Source organism: Callithrix jacchus, chromosome 8 (assembly GCF_049354715.1).
Source record: "Callithrix jacchus isolate 240 chromosome 8, calJac240_pri, whole genome shotgun sequence".
Taxonomy (NCBI): Eukaryota; Metazoa; Chordata; class Mammalia; order Primates; family Cebidae; genus Callithrix; species Callithrix jacchus.
Window position 1 is genome coordinate 9,146,220 of NC_133509.1, and position 21,263 is coordinate 9,167,482.

Sequence of the window (21,263 nt, forward strand, 5' to 3'; positions counted from 1 at the left end):
TAAAAGTTTTTCTACTATATCTTGATATTATGGAACAATTTCGTGAAAACCTATTTATATAGACTTTATTTTTATTTTTAAGATGAGGTTTCACCATGTTGGTCAGGCTGGTCTTGACCTCCTAACCTTAGGTGATCTGCCCGCCTTGGCCTCCAAAGTGCTTGGATTACAGGTGTGAGCCACCACGCCCGGCTATATAACTTAAAAAAAAAATCCCGTGCTAGCTTCGGCAGCACATACACTAAAATTGGAACGATACAGAGAAGATTAGCATGGCCCCTGCGCAAGGATGATATGCAAATTCGTGAAGTGTTCCATATTAAAAAAAAAATCCCAAAATAACCAGAGACTTAAATGACACATATTTAATAAAGCAAATTTGATAATATGCAATAAAATATTTTAAAACTATTTTTAACCATAGTATAACCCCAAACACATCTTAAATCAGCAAGCAAGCAGCCAAAAGATAAAATATCCTGTGTCCGGTACTATTCACTCTATATTAATCATTTCATTTGAATTAAGGATCAACTCAATTTAGCAAAATAATTATTGGTATTATATTCTTCTAGACAGTATTGAAGGAAGGTGTTCTCTTTCCAGGGTCCACAAGGGGGCGTAGTTTTAAGGGCAAGAATTTCCTAGCACCATGCCCCGCTCCCATCTCTCTCCTTCCAGGAGATTTAATGGTTTATGTTTAAATTTTGCGGGCTCGGGAAGAAACAAAAAGTCAATCACTTCAGTGGAAGTCCTAAGGAACTCCTTTCATTGGTCAGGGGACTTAGAGAAGGTGGGGGTTCCTCCCAGGTTAAAAGTCCCCTTCTTCCACACCCCTTGGGACTCCATCTTTGGGTCCCCTTCCAGGAACACTCCCTTACTGGATCTTTCTCTCTCCTGGATTTCTCCTCTGGGGTCCCCTTCTACACTCTCTCGTGGAAGCCTGTCTTCCCCTCCAAACTCTCTCTCTGTCTCTAGTCCCTTCCACTCAGTGTGGAAGCTACTTTTCTCTCCCGGATTCCATCTTTCTGGATTCTCTCACTCAGTGTGAGAGTTAGCTGTTTCTTTCTCTCTCCTCCTGTTTCTCTCTCTCTTTAAATAAAATCACTTTCTACAAACACTTTTGAGTCTGGCATTTACTGGGCACTGGGCCATGGTCGCCTCTCTCAGTCTTAAGAGGGCAGGAGAACAAGAACCTGAAGAAACATCCTCTCAGAGGAGCTAAGGGCACCCTGAACCCCTGAACCCCAATATGTTGCTTCAGAGACAAAGTACATTTTGTAGTATGTTTTATATGATGTAGGAGAAGAAAAATTAATCTCAAGCATGTTCTGTGTTGGGCACAATGATAACCATTTCCTGAATCTATAGGAGCAATTTCCTCTTTTTTCTTTTTTTTTCTTAAAAATAAATAAATAAATAAATAAAAGAGATGGGGTCTTGCTATGTTGACCAGGCTGGTCTCAAACTCTTGGCCTCAAGAGATCCTTCTATCTTGGCCTCTCAAAGTGCTAGGATTGCAAGCATGAGCCACCATGCCCAGCCTAATCACCCCTTTTAAATAAGATATTTAAATCCATGTCTGTCATGCTATCCTGATTAGTTAGGAATAAAATGAGGTCCCATGCTTCGAGATAACTAAAAAGCTAAAATATATTAATTTTTGCAAACATTTGCTTTTCAAATGAATTAGAAATAACGTATGAACTATATGCTGTACTACAAGTCAGAAAATGTTTCCTACTATAATTTTTGGTTAATATGCCCTCCTGGAACTTAGAAAAGAGGTGAAGATATTTCTACAAACCTAAAGATATCAAATTACAATTGAAGCCTAAGTATCTTCTTTTCATGTCTGGTTCTGAATGATGGACGATTTTTAGAAAATGCGGTTCCTTCTTCCCCTATAGCCCGCACATGGTGGAAAAAAAAAAAAAAGTTCAAAAAAAAAGAAGTATTTTAAAAAGAAAAAAAAAAAAGAAAATGTGGGTCCTACCTCCCTTGCTCTTGGGAAGGATACAAACATTTTTGAAAGGACAGGAAATCATGAACTGTTGGTATATTGTATCAAGGGAGCCCTTTAAAATATTTTTATATGGCACAAAATATGCTCTTATAAATAAACTGAAACAAAATATTTGGTGGAATTTCTTCTATTTTTTCAACTTTGACACAGTTGAATTTGCTCAGCTATGAAAGCTGAGCTAAGTGACCCCCAATACCTACATGTGCTAGGAAGTCAGGAGGTTAAAGCTCAGTGGGATGGGAGGAGGGGGGCAATCTCTTAGCATCCAGCTCTTCAGCACCAAGCAATGTTTAATTTGATAATTACAAATCTAACTTGTGGAGAGAATGGTTTTTTGTTCCAGGTATATTTATTATAAGTGATTGGAAGCTATCTCTGACTTACCTCCCCAAATGTTCCACTCTGTATTCATACAAAATGTGTTATCTTGTTAGTTAAGATCTGCTTGGCAGAAGCAAGAGGTTGTAAAGGCTAGAGAAATTGCTTAGATGGAAAGTTTTATCTCCCATCATGTTTTCCTACGCTGGGTAGAGACAAAGCCCCAAAATGTAACCTTGTTTAAAAAAAGTTAGGCTTTTTTTTTTTCTGGTCTACAAATAACTATGATCATTGTGTACAGTAAAGACAGACTACTAGCAGCTGACTCTAAATTTAGAAATAACTCTTTTTAGGTCTAGGTAGGTATCTCAATTTCAGAAAAGTTAGTAAAAGTTACTAGCAAAATCGCTTTTATTATGCTGTGGAAATTTTTGAAAAATATGCTAGATGTAATAATAGAATGGTTAGTTGATTTCTCTAAAAACAAAAACAAAAAAAGAGTAAATGGCTTTGAAGTCCTAAGAGTGTTTAGAAAAATGAGGAGCTGTAAAATATAGAAGCAGCCAAAGCCAATTGGTTTGAAGCTAGAACTAAAGCTGAGTTCTAAGGTTGTTCTTTCTCACTGGGGGAAAGTATTTAATTGACCTTGGAAAGCCACAAGATAGTGCTAATTAGATTATTAATGCACAAATATTCAGACACCTGCACCTCACCCTTCTGAATGCTTTAGGATTTAGCTGCAACTTTGAAAAGTAACTGAACCAAACCAAGGCTGTAACTCTACAGGATCTTAGCATCCCAGAATTGTGCTGACACTCTAATAGGAGATATAACTTTTCACATTTCAAGAACTAGTAAACAGTGAACAAATAAGGCTATTTTCATAAAACAGATTTTTACTGAGCACCTATTAAATACTATGTGCCGGGCTCTTTCAGACACAGAGATACAGATAAAGTTCTTGTTCTCATGAAATGTAGCTCCTAATACTGAATGGCATCTCACTGATGGGTAGTGGAAAAGTGTGGGGATACTTCCAGGAGGATGGATTTAGCATACAGATAAAGTTCTTGTTCTCATGAAATGTAGCTCCTAATACTGAATGGCATCTCACTGATGGGTAGTGGAAAAGTGTGGGGATACTTCCAGGAGGATGGATTTAGCAATGGAGACTCTTGAAATCCAGGTGTCAGAAAGAATTTGAGACGCTTGCTGGGAAGCTATTGGGCCCTATGAACTGAGGACTAAGTAGAAGGGGAAAATCACTTTAGTTGCAACCACTTTTTTTCCCCCACTCCTTCTTGATAAGCCTTTTATGTATACCTGGCATTCGGACCATAAAAATATGGTTATTCTTTGTTAGTAAACCAAGGAACAATTTAGGTGGCATTAATTTAGTGAGCTTATGACCAGGTTGTTACAGAAATCAATAAACATGTACTTCTTAACCATCCCCTGAGGTGGCTTGCTGCCACCATTAGTTATTCTGTGAGACTGCTGAATTTAAAAAGATGTGGTGAACAGAAATACTTCTCCTGTACAATTAGAAATTGTGCCCTGCAACTTTTAGGACTTTCTCAAGTTGCCAAGTAACTGGTTCTCTCACTATGCATTTATACTTCATTCGATTTACCGATTATTTTCTGCAGTAAGTTACAAAGTTGTACCCTAAGCTTGTAAAGGTCTTTGCTGTTATGATACAGTCCGCTTTATCAGCCCGGACAAGGACAGGCTATTGTTCTTACGGAATGTCCAGCCTTATCCCATACCCCAATGGAATTATTCAAAATAATTTCGATTATTTACAAAATCAATTCACTCTCTGGTTTATGGTGACAACAGTTTCATTCTCTGAGACACTAAAAAGTGGCCAGTACTTTCGAGTAACTGAAGAGACTTGCTACCTATTTCTTGGAGAGAGGCCTATCCTGGTCATTCTGTACTGGAATGGAAAAATGTGGTCTTTCCTTTTTTTTTCTTTCTGCTACTGGGTCCCGCTCTGTCATCCAGGCTGGAGTGCAGTGGTGCCATCCCGCTGCCTGCAGCCTTCAAGCTTCTGGGCTCAAGTGATCCTCCCAACATTCTCCCCAGTAGCTGGGACTACAGGCATACGCCACCACACCCGGCTAATTTTAAAAATTTTTTGTAGAGATGGAGTCTTCCTATATTGCCCAGGCCAATCTTAAACTCCTTGGGCTTGAGATCTTCCTGCTTTGGCCTCCCAAAGTGTTAGGAGTAAAGGGGTCATGGCTAATTCTTTTCTTATTTTTTTAAAAAGAGGATCACCTGAGGTCAGGGATTCAAGACCAGTCTGGCCAACAAGGTGAAACCCTTTTTTTTTTTTTTTTAAATTACAAGAGTAATGTGTCCCTTACAGATAAATAAGTAAAATCACTCAGGATTCCACCAATCACTGAGACTTATTGGTGTTTATTCATCCAGTCTTTTCTGCGTTTCTCCATAAATCACACTTGTAAAAAATGGGAACATATGGTATAGCGTCTTGTCTCCTCACCTCCTTAAATAACCCTTCACATTGTTCTATGGTACTTACAGTATTGACTAATAATGACTGTAAACCTAAGAGGTATATAACTGACTTTATTCAGGGAATGGCAAGCAGGAGTAAATTATTTTCTTCTTGTGAACAGAGGACGCGCCTGCCGACACTCAGCCCTATAGTCGTTCTCCAAATTCCTAAGTGACCCCTGACCCGCAAGGTTTCGGGGTCCCTGTGCTTAAAGGAGCAGGCTTGCCTGGGGTCACGGCCCTCCGCCTCTTGCAAGCCCTCACCGCCCGCCGGTCAGCCACACCTCACTTCCCCCAGGACCTGGCCAGAGGTCCCGAGAAGGCACTGCGGACCCAGGGACCCCAGCCCACAAGACGCCGCGTCCTCCAGTCATCCCCTTTACACAGCAGAGCCCCAGATCTGGGAAGCCGCGGTCACCCTGACCCTCCTTTTCCCGTGACAGCTCGGCCGCTGCGTCGCCCTCCCTCGCGGACCCTTACAGCCTCACCCCACTCGGGGAGAGACCCAGGAGGGGCGCCCGAGCCTCGGCGGCCGCCCAGCCTCGGTGCCGCGCCGCGCCGTCCCCTAATGATGACGCGCTTCCTGCCCTCCCAGCGCTCGCGGGCCGTGCGCTCGCGCTCGCCCTCGGCTCTTGTTCCGCGCCCGGAGCCAGCGGCGGCGGTAGCAGCAGCGGCTGAGGCGGCTGCGGGAGCGGAGTGGTCGCCCAGCGCGCGGGGGGACGCGGGCTGCACTCCCGGGCAGGCACGCTGCAGTGAGACAGTAAATGCATCCCCCGGTAAGGCGCACGGCTCACTCGGGTTTTCCTTCCTCCAGCTGCATGCACGTTGCATGAATTTCTCGTGTCTTTTCCCTCCCCTCTCCAGAAGGAAAATACGGGTGTTTTTTTTTCCTCCCTTTTGCTTCTCGTGAGTGATGCCAATGCAGGAAAAACCCGTAAAGCGCTCAGATTTGCTGGTCTAGGAGGGCTTCTTGCAGGAAAATGAAAATAAAATGAAATTAATGCACCTGTCTATTGCACATGTATGTTTCTCTGCACTGGACCCGGGCGCAGCGATTTGCAGACAGCCTCGCAGCCGGCGCCAGGGAGCGGATTCCTGGCCGTGGGCGGCCGGTTCCCTCTGGGGCTGTCGCTGGGTTTCCGGTAACTGGGCTTTTGAAAAGCGGCCCCGCCTGCGTAGTGTCCCCTCGACCCCGGCCGGGCCCCCGCGCCAGGCGAGTTGGCGCGGGCTGATCGGCTTCATTCCAGCACTGGCCGCCCGGACTCCAGCGCCACTTTGCAAACAAGTCTCCCGCCGAGGCTCTGGGCTGAGACAGTCCGCCAGTGCGGAGCTCCTTTTCCAGTGCCGGACACTCAGACCTGCCGATCCACGACTGCCCTTTACTTGGCAGTCTCGCCACGGGCGAACTGCTGGCCGCTGAGCGACGGGGGCAGTGCCGGGCCGACAGCGGGGACAGACTGCATCCAGTACGGCCGGTCTCACACAGACTCAGCGGCTCCCTCTCCTTCCTCGGTCCCACGAGCTGAAATTTCGCGCCCGTTGGGAGCTGAAGGGACCTGGAGACGGGCATTTCGGGAAACCTGAGGGGATCGAGGAGCGACTTTCGAGGGCGCCATATTTTCAGTGGGTCTTGGCTGTGGAGGGGAGGGGGCGAGCAGTTTCTGGGCCCAGGGGAGAGCGCGGCGCCCCCGCCGGAGAGGCCTGAGCGGTTGTCGCCGGGAAAGTTTGCGCACCGAGGCAGGCGCGGAGGCGGCCGTGCAAGGCGCGCACGACTGCTGTCCCCGCAAGGGCGCGCCGGCTACAGCGCGTCGCCACGCCGGCCGGCGGGGTTTGGGGCCGAGAGCCGCCGTCACGGACCGCGTGCTCGGCTTGCCGCCTTCAGCTGTCCCGCTTGGACCCTGCCTTGGGGCTCGGAGGCTCGGGGAACACGCCCCTCTTCCCCGCAGTCGCTCCGGAGCCGTGCGCTTGGCGGCGTCCCGGGGCTGGGCGCCGAGTGCAGAGCGTTCTCCTGGCGCCCGGGCTCGCCTGAGTGCTCCGCGGGGCGCGGGAGCTCACTCCCTGGGGGAGAGGAGGCGCCTTGGTTCGCGGATCGGAACCAGGGCCTGGCTGTGGTCGCCCGAGGCCACCAACCAGCCTGAGCTTCCAGTCGCCTCCTTGGCTTTGGCGGCGACAGCAGTAGCGTCCGCGGCTGCGTGCTCTGCTCCGTCAGCTCCTGGAGGCGAGGAAAGGAGGGCCTTTCCAGAAGTTGGGGCTCCAGGTGACGCGTGGGGAAACTTGGATTCTTGCTGTCCGTGAAGAGCTGGGACAACTTAGGTCAGAATTCCTGTGTCTTATAGTGAAAACTTCTGGGTGTTTCCAGAAGATCAGAGAGGAATGAGCGATGTCAAAGATATAATTAAAGATGGGTAGGGATGATGTCCTGGTGAAGTGGACCCCAAAATACACATAAATTGCCCTGGTGCTGTACGTACCACTTACTTTTTCTTCTAATAGTGCCTGTGTGTGTTGAGTTGCGGCATTGTCGGGTTGCATGCTGACCTCCCTTCTCCAGAGCTTGGAGCTGGTGACCTCCGGAGTAAGGAGGAAGCGGGAGTGGGGAATCTTTACTTTTGAAATAGACTGTCACCTCTGCTTTGTGAAGGGGCAGGGTAGGGGCGTATTTGCTGACCTACAGGCAGCTGAGTGCAGGAACGTGTTCTCCTTAGCGTGTTACTGAAGTGATGTCATAGTATTGAGGTCTTGTTGGCACTTCGGATCTTCGTCATTGAAGAGGCTAGAAGCGACCACAAAAACCTCTGGGTTTGGGGGTTAGGTGTGCAGAGAGAGGGAAGAGGCTCTCCTGTGGGAGATGTGCCTGGAGATGTTAGGGATTAGGCAGCTCTTTCCCTCATTCATTTCGAGAAGTGCCTGCGAAAGTGTCTTCGATATGAACGTCAGCCAAGATTTGATCTACCTTGATTGCTTATTTGGGAGTCCTATGTGAAACCAGAGGATAGCTGTGGGTGTGAGTGTGACAGGTGGCCTTGAGAGAAGAGAGATGCCTACACGAATGCCTTTTTTTTTTTCATTGAGCACTAGAATAGTGGAAAACACCCAGAGCCCAAGATACATTTTTCCAAAATTAGCATAGCTGATTTAGAAGAGGAATCAGTTTAAGTTCCCAGTTTTAGGGGGAGGACCTTAGTCACAGAAACAGGTCTCTTCAAACTGGGGAAGCCACTGGTTTCTTTCAAGTTGTCAGGGAGATTCCAAAGAGTATTAGAGAGTCTCTCTTTTTGGCATTGATGTGGGGCTTCTACCTCCAAAGAGAAGGTGAACTTTAAAAAACTTGACCCCTTTGAATGAGTTACTAGGGATATTCTGTACAGGTATAGGCTGTATATGTGTTTTGAACTCATACCTACTGCTGACTCATTCAGGTTTTGCAAACACTGTTCCCTAGAGTATTTTTAAGTGAAGTTAGGGTTTAGGAAGAGGTGGGTATGGTATTTTCTAGTCAGTATTTTTTTTCTATCTCAAAATTAATCTGATTTCCCCCTCCTTCACCCCTCACTCCCGGAACATCATTAGTTCCTTAGAGCTGTAAAGGACGATTACACGTGATGAACAATATGATTTTACCAACTATGCTCAGGAAACAACCCTGTGTATCTAAATATGTATTTATGCATTTTAGCATTGTTTTTTAACTACATATATACCACATATATTTTAAGCATATGTTAAACTTTATATAATAAAAATTAGAGAAGCTTTATTGCAAACTCTCCAATCTTTATTCCCAAGTTTACTACCTTAATTTTTATCATTTTTTTATGCCTCTCTCAACAAATTGTTATAAATTGTGCTTTGTTGCCTCTTGCCTGATTCTTTTTTTTTGAGATGGAGTCTTGCTCTGTCACCTCAGCCTTCCAAGTAGCTGGAATTATAGGCATGCACCACCACACCCAGCTAATTTTCATATTATTAGTAGAGACAGCGTTTCACCAGGTTGACCAGGCTGATCTTGAATTCCTGACCTCAGATTATCCACCCGTCTGGGCCTCCCAGGGTACTGGGATTATAGGCACGAGCCACCGCACCTGGCCACCCTGATTCTTACCATAACTTCATGGCTTGACCAAAGTTCTTGCATTTTTTTCTTCCCTTTTAAGATTTTGTGGCCGGGTGCAGTGGCTCATGCCTGCAATCCCAGCACTTTGGGAGTCCGAGGTGGGCAGATCACGAGGTCAGGAGATCAAGACCATCTTGGCCAATATGGTGAAACCCCATCACTAGTAAAATACAAAAAATTAGCCGGGCTTGGTGGCACACACCTATAGTCCGAGCTACTCAGGAGGGTGAGGCAGGAGAATCGCTTGAACCCAGGAGGTGGAGGTTGTAGTGAGCTGAGATCGCCCACTGCACTCCAGCCTGGGTGACACCATCTCCGTTTCTATGAAAAGTTAAAAAAAAAAAAAAAGATTTTGTAACTTCAAAAGGTTAGAAAATGAGTATGCGTTTTGGAAAGTTGCCTGTCTCTTTCCAGTCTGTGTAGTGGCATCGTGATGCATGTGTGGCATGTCCAGACTCTTAAGACAGTGTCTGCAACTTGTGATCTGTGACATTATTGCTTCAGAAGTTTTGACTCATAATGTTTTTTGGTGATTTTGAGTGGCTGTTGGCCAGTACAGGAAGTACTGAAAAAGAGTTAAATAATTCAGTTATTTTTATTAGGTACAAAAATTTTAAAGACAAGAAGGAAAACATAATAAGCAGGGCTGGAATTATAGCCTAACATACCCACCTGTACCTTTTTATAACAGTACTTTCCCCAGAACTTTGAATCATATAACTTTTGTATCTAATAAGGAGACTAGTTGAAACATAAGCCAAACATACCTATTACAAATAATAGGGATAAATGGTGGGTATGACCAGATGTATTGCTTAAAGTTCAAAGAGTTAAGGAATCTGAACTCAACCAGATTTCCCCTGCAGGGCCCACACCCGCTCCTCAATAAGCTGGAGAAAGGCAAAAAAGTCGGGGTGGAGGACGGGGAGATGGCGTGCTTAAGGTAGGCCGCTCTTGTGCATTGAGTACCCTGACAGTCTTTGGCTCAGTGGCAGGTGCCATTTGAATGACAGCTGGTGGACAAGGCTGGGTACAAAATACTTTAGTTGTGAGAGGCTTTATTTATGTGTCGCCCAGAGCTATGAATTGGGACTGGGCTCATTTGCCACCCATTTCACAGTGGAGTTTCAGAGACAGTGCCAAGAGCATGGTTTTGGTTTTTCTCTTAACCAACAATTTAATTTCAGCCAAATGGATGCTGTTCTGAAAATGTAGAACAAGGAATGACCATTAGTAATTTACTTTTTACTCTTTTAGCTGCAATTTTAACAAACATAATTCCCTACCTGTTTACTCACTTATTCAGTGAATGTTTTTGAGGGTTTAGCATGTGCTTTATGCTGAGAAGATATCCCCTGCCCTCACAATGCCTACACATTGTGTTCCTGGGAGGTGATACTCTTTTGTCCTTACTCTTTTGTACTTTGTGTATCTAGTAGCCAGGGTGGGGGTGGGGCGGGGAGATGAGTATGTGATGAAACAGTAGTACTGAAATACAACACTGTAGAAAGATGAGAAAAGGATGTGACCCGGCAATTCCCAGAAGAAGGGATGCGTCTCTTCTCAACCTCCCTAGTGGCCAGAGAAATACAATTTAAAAACATATATTATTTCCTGTCCATACGATTGATACATCTTTTAAAAGGCTGGTGATACTCTCGGTTAGATGGGGGGCAGGGTGGGAATTCTCAGACTCTTTTGGTGCAAGTGTGAATTGTTACAACCTTTGGGAAAAGCAGATGGTTTCTGTGACAGTTTGGAGCACAGGCGCCTTGTAACCCAACAATCCCACATTTGCAACCTTGTTTTACGGAAAGAAAAACATGTAAGGGTCTGTGGGTAAGGATGTTTGTTGTAGAATTTTTTACAGTAAAGAAATTAGAAGCAACAAATGTTCATTAGTAAAATGATTAAAATGAGATACATACATAGTATGGATTATTTTGTGAGGGCTGTGCATGACATATTAAAAATACGTAAAATAAAAGCTGGTTGCACCGTATCATGTGTTGTATGACTGTATTTCATTTCCGATTTTAAAAAAGAAGCCCTATGTGTATGACCTTGGAGAAAGATGTGTAAGGACACCCAAAACTTAAGATTGTTTAAGATTAGCGGTGAGGAGGGGGAGGTAATTAGCTTTCTCCATATACACTTCAGTTGGTTGACTTGTTCAAACATGCGGTCTCTTCTGTATGAAAACAAGTTAAAAAATATTTGGTTAATGGATAAGAAACTCACTAGCAACCATTTAGAAAAAAAGGCTGGGAAATATCACGTTTACTTTCTCTGTTGCCTCCTCCCATAGCAAGCTCTTATCTCTTTGGAAATTTTCAATTAATTGTTTTCTAAAATCCTTTGATTTCTCAGCTTTAAGAGTATACCTTCAGTGTAAAGGATAGCTTCGGAAAAAGCTGTTTCCTCTGCCCCGAGGAGGTAGTGAAGGTGAGACCTCAGGAAAGCTCTTACAAGCACTCCTTTATCTTAACTTTCTCTGATCCCATTCTGAGGGAAGACCAGTAATGGCCTCTGCAGAGAGAGCTACTGGCCAATCAAGAAGCCTTAAAAAAAAATTTTTTTTAAACAGGGTCTAGCTAGCTGGAGTGCAGTGGGCATGATCTCTGCTCACTGCAACCCCAGCCTCCTGGGTTCAAGTGATTCTTATGCCTCAGCCCCCTGAGTAGCTGGGATTATAGGCATGTGCCACCACTATTTTTGTATTTTGTAATTCCCAGCTAATTTTTGTATTTTTAGTAGAGATGGGGTTTCACCATGTTGGCCAGGCTGTCTGGAACTCCTGGCTCAGGCAGTCCACCTGCTTTGGCCTCCCAAAGTGCTGGAATTACAGGCTTGAGTCATGGTGCCTGGCCTGAGTTTTTCTGTTAGAGGCCCAGAGAGGACTAGGCTGCTGTTTGAACCCAGGTCTCTCTCTTTCCATATGATCCCTGGCGTAGCTGACTCTTCCGCCTTTACCATTTTCAACCGAGCTTCTTAATGTGATTTTTGAAATCTTGATAGAACTGATGAGTTTTTGTCAGTGTCAGCTAAAACCAATCTTTTAAAAGCATTTCACATTTTATTTTTTATCTGAATAATGTTTTTAGAGACAGGGTCTCTCTGATGCCCAAGCTGGAGTGCAGTTGTACAGTCACACCACACTACAGCCTCAGGCTCTTGCCTTAGCCTCTTGTTAAGCTGGGACTACAGGAGCTTGCCACCATACCTGGCTAAATTGTATTTAAAAAAAAATATATATATATATATATTTGTAGAGAGCAGCTCTGTTGCCCAGAGTGGTCTCGAATGCCTAACCTTAAGCAATCCTCCCACCTTGACCTCCCAAAACATTGGGATTATAGGTGTGAGCCACCACACCGTGCTCTACACTAAAAAAAGCACATACTGTGTGATTCTGTGAATCCTGATGGGAGATCTGGGATCTTGACCAACTGGAAGCCAGGGCTGCACAATTTGAAAACCATGCTTGAGATTACATCAATGGTTTCCAAACTAAAATGCATGGGAATCACCTGCACGTCTTGTTAAACTCGATTATTGGGCCTGAGTCTCAGATTCTGTGGGTCCTTGGTGGGGTTTGATTTGCATTTTTAACAAGTTTCCAGAAGAGGCTGATCTTGTGGGTCAGCCAGAGAGGGCTGGCTGGTGTTTGAACCCAGATCTCTTTCTATATGATCCCTGGCTTAGCTGGCTGTTCTGCCTCTACCATTTTCAACCCACATCTTTAATGTGATTTTTGAAATCTTGATAGAACTGATAAGTTCTGTGGAGAACCACTGGTTTAGAGGAACTAGCTACCTCTCTTCCATGGGTCTTGTGCTCTTTTCCAGCCAGCCGTGCTACGGTTGTGATGTGGTTTGGCTTTGTCCCCACCCAGAATCTCATCTTGAATTGTAGTTGTCATATTCCCCATGTGTGTGGGTGGGAAGGACCCGGTGGGAGGTAATTGAACCATGGGGGTGGTTACACCCATGCTGTTCTCATGATAGTGAATGAGATGTCACGAGACCTGATGGTTCCATAAGGGGCTTTACCCCCTTTGCTTGGCACTACTCTCTCCTGCTGTCATGTGAAGAAGGATCTGTTTGCTTCCCTTTCCATCATGATTGTAAGTTTTGTGATCCGCTCCCGTGCCCCAGTCATGCTGCACTGTGAATCAGTTAAAACCTGTTTCCTTTACAAATTACCCAGTCTTGGGTATGTCCTTTTAGCAACATGAGAATGAACTAATAGATTAAATTGGTACCACAGAGAGTGGGGTGCTCCTATAAAGACACCCAAATATGTGGAAATTACGTTAGAACAGTTTGGAGGGCTCAGAAGAAGACAGGAAGTTACAGGAAAGTTTGGAACTTCCCAGAGACTTTTTGAATGGTTTTGACCAAAATGCTGATAGTGATACGGGCAATAAATTCCAGGCTAAAGTGGTGTCAGATGGAGATGAGGAACTTCTTGGTAACTAGAGCTACGGCGACAGTATTTTTGCTATGCTTTAGCAAAAATACTGGCGGCTTTTTTACCCCTGCTCTAGAGATCTATGGAACTTTGAATTTGAGAGAGATGATTTAGGGCATTTGGCAGAAGACATTTCTGAGCAGCAGAGCATTTAGGAGGTGACAGAAAATAAAAGTTTAGAAAATTTGCAGTGTGATGATACAGTAGAAAAGAAAAACCCATTTTCTGGGGAGAAATTCAAGCCAGTTTCAGAAATTTGCGTAAGTAAGGAGCAGCCAAGTGCTAATCACCAAGATAAGGGGGAAAATGTCTGCAGGGCATGTCAGAGACCTTTGCTGCAGCCCCACCCACCTGGGGCCCAGAGTCCCAACACGGAAAAATGGTTTCCTGGGCTGGGTCCAGGACCCCCTTGCTATGTAAAGCCTCCGGACTTGGTGTCATGCATCCCAGCCACTCCAGCAGTGGATATAAAGGGCCAAAGTACAACTCAAGCCATTGTTTAATAGGCTGCAAGCCCCAAGCCTTGGCAGTTTCCATGTGATGTTGGTCATGCAGGTGTGAGTCAAGGTTTGGGAACCTCTGCCGACATTTCAGAGGATGTAATTAAATGCCTGGATGTCCAGGCAGAATTTTGCTGCAGGGGTGGAGCCGTGATGGAGAACCTCTGCTAGAGCAGTGCAGAAGGAAAATGTTGGATTGAAACCCCCCCAACAGAGTCCCATTTGGAACGAGTGTAGTTAGCCAATGCCTGTACCCCCAGTAACTGACTTGCTTTTGATTTTACAGGCTCATAGGCGGAAGGGACTTGCCTTGTCTCAGATGAGACTTTGGACTTGGACTTTTGGGTTAATGCTGGAATGAACTAAGACTTTGGAGGACTGTTGCAAAGGCGTGATTGTGTTTTGAAATGGGAGGACGTGAGATTTGGGAGGGGTCAGGGGTGGAATGTTATGGTTTGGCTGTGTCCCTGCGCAAAAATCTCCTCTTGAATTGTGGTTCCCATACTCCCCTTGTGTTGTGGGAGACACCAGTGGGAGGTAATTGAATCATGGGGGTGATTACCTCCATGCTGTTCTTGTGATAGTGAGATCCCATGAGATCTGATGATTTTATGAGGGACTTTTCCCCTTTGCTTGGCACTTCTCTCTCCTACTGCTATGTGAAGAAGGACATGTTTGCTTCCCCTTACACCATTATTTTCTTGAGGTCTAAAGTCTTCTGAGACTTCCCCAGCCATGCTGAACTGTGACTCAATTAAACCTGTTTCCTTTATAAATTACGCAGTCTCAGGTATGTCCTTATAGCAATGTGAGAATGGACTAATACATGCGAAAGTTAAAATCTCAGCCAAGGCACATTTAACACAACTCTGCCAATTTCCCCAAGCTGGGCAAAATAAATATTTGAGTCATATTACTTACTTGTTGTCTGAATTTGTTGTAGGTATTTGGGGATTTAATGATATTTTATAGATAGATGCATGTTTCATCAGCAGTGAAAGTGAGAATTCATGGGTATCGTTCTAAATAGTTAATAGTGAATTCTCTTGGGAAAGAGGGATTCTTATTCCTGTTTTTTCCCATCATACATGCATATTCAAGATTTGATGTCATTGATTTCTTTTAATTAAAAGTTGGCTACATGTGAAGGGTATTGAGAATAATATGGTGACCAGATTATGAATATGGCATAAATTGTGTCATAATCTGATCATTTGTGCATGTTTTGGAGGAAATTAAGTCTAGTAGCCATTAATTTCAACAAATGTTTATTGCAGTGTCAGCAAAGGGGTTATGTTTTCAGGGTTTTTTTTTTTGGGGGGGGGGTAGGATCTCACCTGTCATCCAGGCTGGAGTGCAGTGGTGTAATCTGGCTCACTGCAGCCTCTGCCTTCTGGGTTCGAGTGATTGTCCTGCCTCAGCCACCCAAATAGCTGGGGTTACAGCCGTGTGCCACCATGCCTGGCTAATTTTTGTATTTTTAGCAGTGACAGGATTTCACCGTGTTCCCCAGGCTGTTCTCCAACTCCTGAGCTCAAGTGATCTGCTTGCCTCAGCCTCCCCAAAGGGTTATGTTTCTAATGATGCTTATCAGCAACACATAAGTGTTTGGCTGTCCTCTGGGACCCTCGCTTGTCTGGATGTCCTTGAGAAATGTGGATGATTCCAAGCTCAAGCAGAGTATTCCCTAAAAGGCTGTCCTTCTCACTGATCTCCTAGTTCTAAAATTTCTTAGCAGATGAACATTTATTCTGTTTTCAGCCACTTAGTTTTAATTTGTTTTGTTTATTTTTAGAGACAAGGTCTTGCTCTGTCACCCAGACTGAAGGGCTAGCCACTTAGTTTTACAGCCTTGAATATTTTTCTAGTGATTTCCTATGTTGGCTCTAAGCAAAGCAAAATTGGCAATGATAGTGGAGTGCAGGAAACAAAGAGACCTGGAAGGGAAATTGTCATGTTTAAGTGGGGGTTTGCAGGATGGGGTTCTTTTGCAGTGTTCCTTGACCTGGCTGCACATTGGTGTCACCTGGAGATCCTGATGTAGTTGGTTTGGGATGGGACCTGGGCATTGGTGGGTAAGTTCTCCAGGTGATTCTAATGTGCAGCCAGGGTGGAGGGCCACTCATCTACAGTCCTCTGGGTCACCTTGCCTCATTCTTTGGAGATTTTAGCATCTGGCCAGCAGTCCCTCCTCCCATCAACATTTTGGTGACTTGAACCTCATCTATATAGGTTGTCTACCCAGTTCCCAGCCTCTCAGTCCCTTGACCAGCTCCCTTTCAGTTATCTTTTTCTCTACCCTGCTTCAGCCACTGCTCTCATGGTTATCTCTAGAGCACTGATTTTTGCAACAAGGAGGATATTTGGCAATGTCTAGAGACTTTTCTGACTGCCACAACTTTGGAGGAAGAAGAGATGCTCTTGGCATCTAGTGAGACTGCTGAACATCCCGCAATGCACAGGACAGACCCACATAACAAGGAATTATGCTGTCCGAAATGTCAGTAGTTCCAGGGTTGAGAAACCTTGCTCTAGTGTGTGAAGTTTTTTTAGCCCCACGCCACAGGAGAAATATATCTTATGTGATGACCTAAGACAAACACACAAAAGTTTCACAAAATGGCATTTACTCTTAGTGGGTATAATGTACTTTGATACTTATTGTTTCATTAAAAAAAATAAGATGCTGGTTGTAACCCACCACACTGATTTCACTACCCGCTAAACTTGCAGCCCATCATTTGAAAAATATGGTTGCAGACCTTATCAATACTGATAACTGCACCTCCACCAAAATCTTGACAAGCTTACCAGTCTGACCCTCCCCTTTTCTCTTCCATCTTACTGGCTCTAGTACTCAGTTCCACCTAGCTTTCACCCTACAAGGGCTTCTGACCTGGTGACTGTTTTTTTTTTTTTTCATTGTCCCTCACCCCTTCCTTGTCCTTCTTACCCAGCTGAGGTTCTTGCGTATACCCTCAACTCCCTTGACTTTTACCTCCTTTGTCTTACTGTTCTGGGAAAAGCCCATTCTTGGTTAAGCCCACCCTCTGCTGACCCTCTGTCAGCTGCAGGCTCATGGTCCTGGCTGGAGAAAACACATCGCCCTCTGTATCACCTTGCTTTTAATTTATAACCACAAACCTCAGGGGGACTCTTGACACTTCCAGGTTTACTATGTTTCTAGACCCACATCTCTGCTGATGGCCTGGCTTCTTTCACGGAGAGAAGAAGCAATTAGAAGAACTAGAAGAATCATCTTCCTATACTAACCCTACTAACCTACCAGAACCTGTAATCACATGTGGATGAGATCTTGTCCTCTCTTGGCTTTCATTCATGCAGCTATGTCCTTTCCCTTTTGCATCTTCAGTTTCCCACTCTGATGGATGGCCCCCATCAGAAACATCCCCTCTTGACCCTATGTCCTGGTCTGCTGGCCTTCCATTCCTCTATATTCCCTTCATAATAAAAATATTTGAAAGAACTGTCATACTCGCTGACACCATTTCCTCCTCTCTCATTCTTTCTTGAACTCACTTCAGTCTGGCTTTTGCCAATTTTTGTTTTTTGTTTTTCCATGTTTCCCAGGCTGGTCTTGAACTTTTGGGTTCAAGTAATCTGCCTGCCGTGGCCTCCCAAAGTGTGGATTACAGGCATGAGCCACTGTGCCCCTCCCAGAACCATACTTCTTAAGGTAGCAGCAATATCCATGTGGCGAAATCCAGTGGTTAACTCTTCAGTTGTCATCTTCTACAGGCTTGCTTTTTTTTTTTTTGAGACGGAGTTTTGCTCTTGTTACCTAGGCTGGAGTGCAATGGCGCAATCTCGGCTCACCGCAACCTCTGCCTCCTGGGTTCAGGCAATTCTCCTGCCTCAGCCTCCCGAGTAGCTGGGATTACAGGCAAGCGCCACCATGCCCAGCTAATTTTTTGTATTTTTAGTAGAGAGGGGGTTTCACCATGTTGACCAGGATGGTCTTGATCTCCTGACCTCGTGATCCACCCGCCTCGGCCTCCCAAAGTGCTGGGGTTACAGGCGTGAGCCACCGCGCCCAGCCCTACAGGCTTTCTTCAGCATTTGGCTAGGTCATTGTCTTCTCTTTGGAACCCTTCCACTGGCTTCCATGTCACAACCTGGTTCTTCTGCTCCCTGGCTTCTCCAGCTCCAGCCTTGTTGCTGGATGTTTCTTCCTGGCTGAACGTTGGGGGCGCTCTCTCACCTTTCCCTTCATTTAGGAATCTGCTCCAGTATCACCTCTTACGAGGTCCCGCTGGCATCCTCCAGCCCCTGTTCGCAAGCTTCTTCCTTGTTTTCCTGTCATTTATTATTTCCTGTTATTGCATACAGGACTCACTTATCGTCCGTCTCAGTGCATTTAGAACATAAGCTCCAGAAGACACATCGTCTCTGCTGCTGTGTCCTCAAGTGTCTAGAAGAATGCCTGGCACATGATAGGTACGGGACAAAAAATTCTTAATGAATAATTGATGAAAGAAACTTGCTGGTTGGAGATTAGCCTTGGGTGAGGAAGAAGAAGTCTTTTCCAGGCTTGAGCTAAGGAAGAGCATCATGCTGAAGTGGAAAAGCAGTGTCTCACATGGTGCAGTATGTTTAGGTCTTGTGTCGAGAGCTAGCGGTTCAAGTACGGATGAAGGAGGCACATCCTTGTTCAGTACTTGTTGAGTGATGGAAGGCACCTGCGGAGACAGCTGGATGGAGACACATGGTTGCAGTTCTCATCTTTATCTCTGAAGGGGGCACTTAAGCAGTCTGTTTAGCAACTTTTGTCACTGGGTTGGAGACGATAAATGGACTTGTCTGAAGTGTTTCTCATTGACCTTAATGGTCTGGTGACTTGTTTTGGTGAATCACTCATCCCGCGTCCACTTCATCACATCCGGAGATGTCTTCTCCAGAGGATTTGAGCTCATTGGGGAGTTCACTGGGCCTTCTGCACTGCGTTCAGATAGGTTAAAAGAACCCCAAAGCACCGTCCTCCTGTGTTTAAATGAAACTTCCTCTCTTTTCTTCAGTTTGCATTACTCCAGTATGGTCCATTTAATTACTTGGCACTGCCAAGGTCCTAGTCTCATGTAAGCGAGGCTGTTTCCCAAGTGTAGCCTGAGGTCATGCATGGCGGATTTTCCAAGGGGAGCCTGGATTATTCCTGGGTTTGAGAGATTGCATGGAGAGTACTTTAAGAGGCTTAATTTTCTCCTTGAAGGGCTCTCTCCTGGACTCAACACCTGTCACTCCTGGGCTCTCCCTGACGGGGTTAAAGGAGCTTGTCCTGTGGGTAAGACATCAGCCAAGGGCAGCCACAAAGCTGTTAGGTTTAGTACACCCGAGAAGACAGGGCAGATGCCTGTGTGGGACATCTCAGTGACTAGACAGACGTTTACTTTTATTATCAGTGTTGTATTTTAAAGAAAGGGTGGTGGTCTGAATGGTTGTAGGTGGGCGTCTCTCTTTGACAGGGAAAGAAACTGAGGCTCAGAAGGTGTGACGCTTGATAAAGCTGGCACTGGAACCCCGCTTCCTCCTTCTCCTGGGATGTGCTGTGGCAACCTGTCTGCAATTCAGGGTTGTTTGTGGTTCTCAGCCCTGGGTGTGCATCAGAATCTCTAGGGAAGCTTATTAAAACTGCTGGTTCCTAATCCCACCCGACTCACTGAACTGAATTGGGAGCTCCAGGGAGGACCCTAGGAAGGCTGCCTAAGAAAGATGTACGGGGGGGTCAAGGCAGACAGGGGACTGGGGACAGGCACCCTGCAGATTAGACGCCTGCTGGCCACACACATTGGACAGACTGGACTCCTTCCTGAGACTCGACAACCATCTCAACTGACTGGGTCACAGTTTGCTCCTCATTCTCCTGCACCACTTCTGGTTACCAAGACAGACCCTGTAGGGCTCTATTTAAAATGCACATAGAAAGGGTTTTTTATTTTCTTTGGGGAAATTTAATTTTCTGGCATTTTCCCAATGTGTTTTGTCCCACTTAGGTGAGAATGAAAGCTGCATTCAGTGTGAGGAAATCACCTCCCTGAGGGTTTTTATGAATCCTCTTGATGAAGGTCCCTAGGTGAGTACTGAGCTGGCTCTGGGGTGGTGTTTGGGTTTAACCAACTCTGGAAGAAGCTGATGGGGAACGAGAAGCTGCTCCTGAGTGCTGCTCTGATGGAAGGAACAGAGGGTACAAGCTGGCGGTGCAGGGATGGATTTTGACAGTTACAAAGGATGGTAAATTGTTGGCTTGTTTGTGCTGGTGAACTTGTCACATGTTTGAGTGCCCTGATCTTGTGACAGTTACTGTAGGCTGGAGCCGGCCCAGCAAAGCCTGCAGCAATGCCTTGTCCCACTGAGCTGGCTCTTTGATGAATCTCAGAAGTTGTTTAGATGGAGCTTTTTGAACCTGCATGGTGAAGGGCCTAGAGTGAGCCCTGGGGAATCCGAGAAGCATCAGGTGGACATATCCCTAACCATAGGGACAGGAGACGGGCATTTTTCTCTTGAATTGAATGCCGACAGATTGTATTAGTTTTCCAGAGCTGCTGTAACAAAGTCCCACAAACTGGGTGGCTGGGATCATAGAAATGTATTGTGTCTGTTCTGGAAGCTAGAAGTCTAAAAGCAGGGGTCGATTCCTTCTGAGGACTGTGAGGGGAACCTGTTCCATGCCTCTCTGTGTTTCTTACAGAGGGGCCTCTTCTCCCTGTCTCTTCATTGTCATCCCTCTGATGCAGGGCAGATGAGCCCCAAAGTGGGGCTTTGCCCATAAGGGTTCTTGGCTTTGCCCAGGAAAGAATTCAAGGGCCAGCTTGAGGTAGAGGAAAACAGCTTTTCTGAAGCAGCAGTGTTACGGCTCCGGCAGTGTCACAGCTCCGTGCTCACTCCCACAGAGCAGACTGTAGTAGCTCAGGGCAGTTTTGCAGTCATATTTTTACCCACTTTTTTATTTTTTGAGATGGAACTTTGCTCTTGTTGCCCAGGCTGGAGTGCAACGGCTTGATCCTAGCTCTCTGCATCCTCTGCCTCCTGGGTTCAAGCGATTCTCCTGCCTTAGCCTTCTACAGGCATGCCCCATCACATCCTGCTAATTTTGCGTTTTTAGTAGAGACAGGGTTTCTCCATGTTGGTCGGGCTGGTCTCGAACTCCTGACCTAAGGTGATTCGCCCTGCTTGGCCTCTCAAAGTGCTGGGATTACAGGCGTGAGCTACTGTGCCCGGCCTTATACCCATTTTTAATAAAATGCAGATTAAGGAGGGATTTATGTGGAAGTTTCTAGGGAAGGGGTAG

General features: G+C 45.5%; 1 protein-coding gene, 1 non-coding gene and 1 pseudogene across 25 annotated transcripts in view; 2 read left to right on the forward strand and 1 right to left on the reverse strand.

Moving 5' to 3' along the window:
• The first annotated feature begins 217 nt into the window (after window positions 1-217).
• LOC118145237 (U6 spliceosomal RNA) lies at window positions 218-324 on the forward strand. Its single transcript, XR_004730365.1, has one exon. It is a non-coding gene; the product is annotated as a U6 spliceosomal RNA (small nuclear RNA).
• Window positions 325-5,507: 5,183 nt separating this feature from the next.
• The window catches only part of TLN2 (talin 2), a 482,025-nt gene continuing 466,269 nt past the window's right edge, over window positions 5,508-21,263 (forward strand). For 10 of the 23 annotated variants that reach the window (XM_078333292.1, XM_078333302.1, XM_035261779.3 and 7 more), the window contains exon 1: window positions 5,508-5,649. The gene's annotated coding sequence lies outside the window, so the exon portion shown is untranslated. Of the gene's footprint in view, window positions 5,650-6,088; window positions 6,497-6,669; window positions 7,187-19,968; window positions 20,049-21,263 lie in introns of those variants that run through there. The other 13 variants (XM_035261780.3, XM_078333299.1, XM_078333307.1 and 10 more) reach the window with 3 other exon arrangements.
• Window positions 6,752-9,329, reverse strand: LOC144577273 (uncharacterized; annotated as a pseudogene). Its single transcript, XR_013520687.1, has one exon. The product of XR_013520687.1 is annotated as an uncharacterized LOC144577273 (transcript).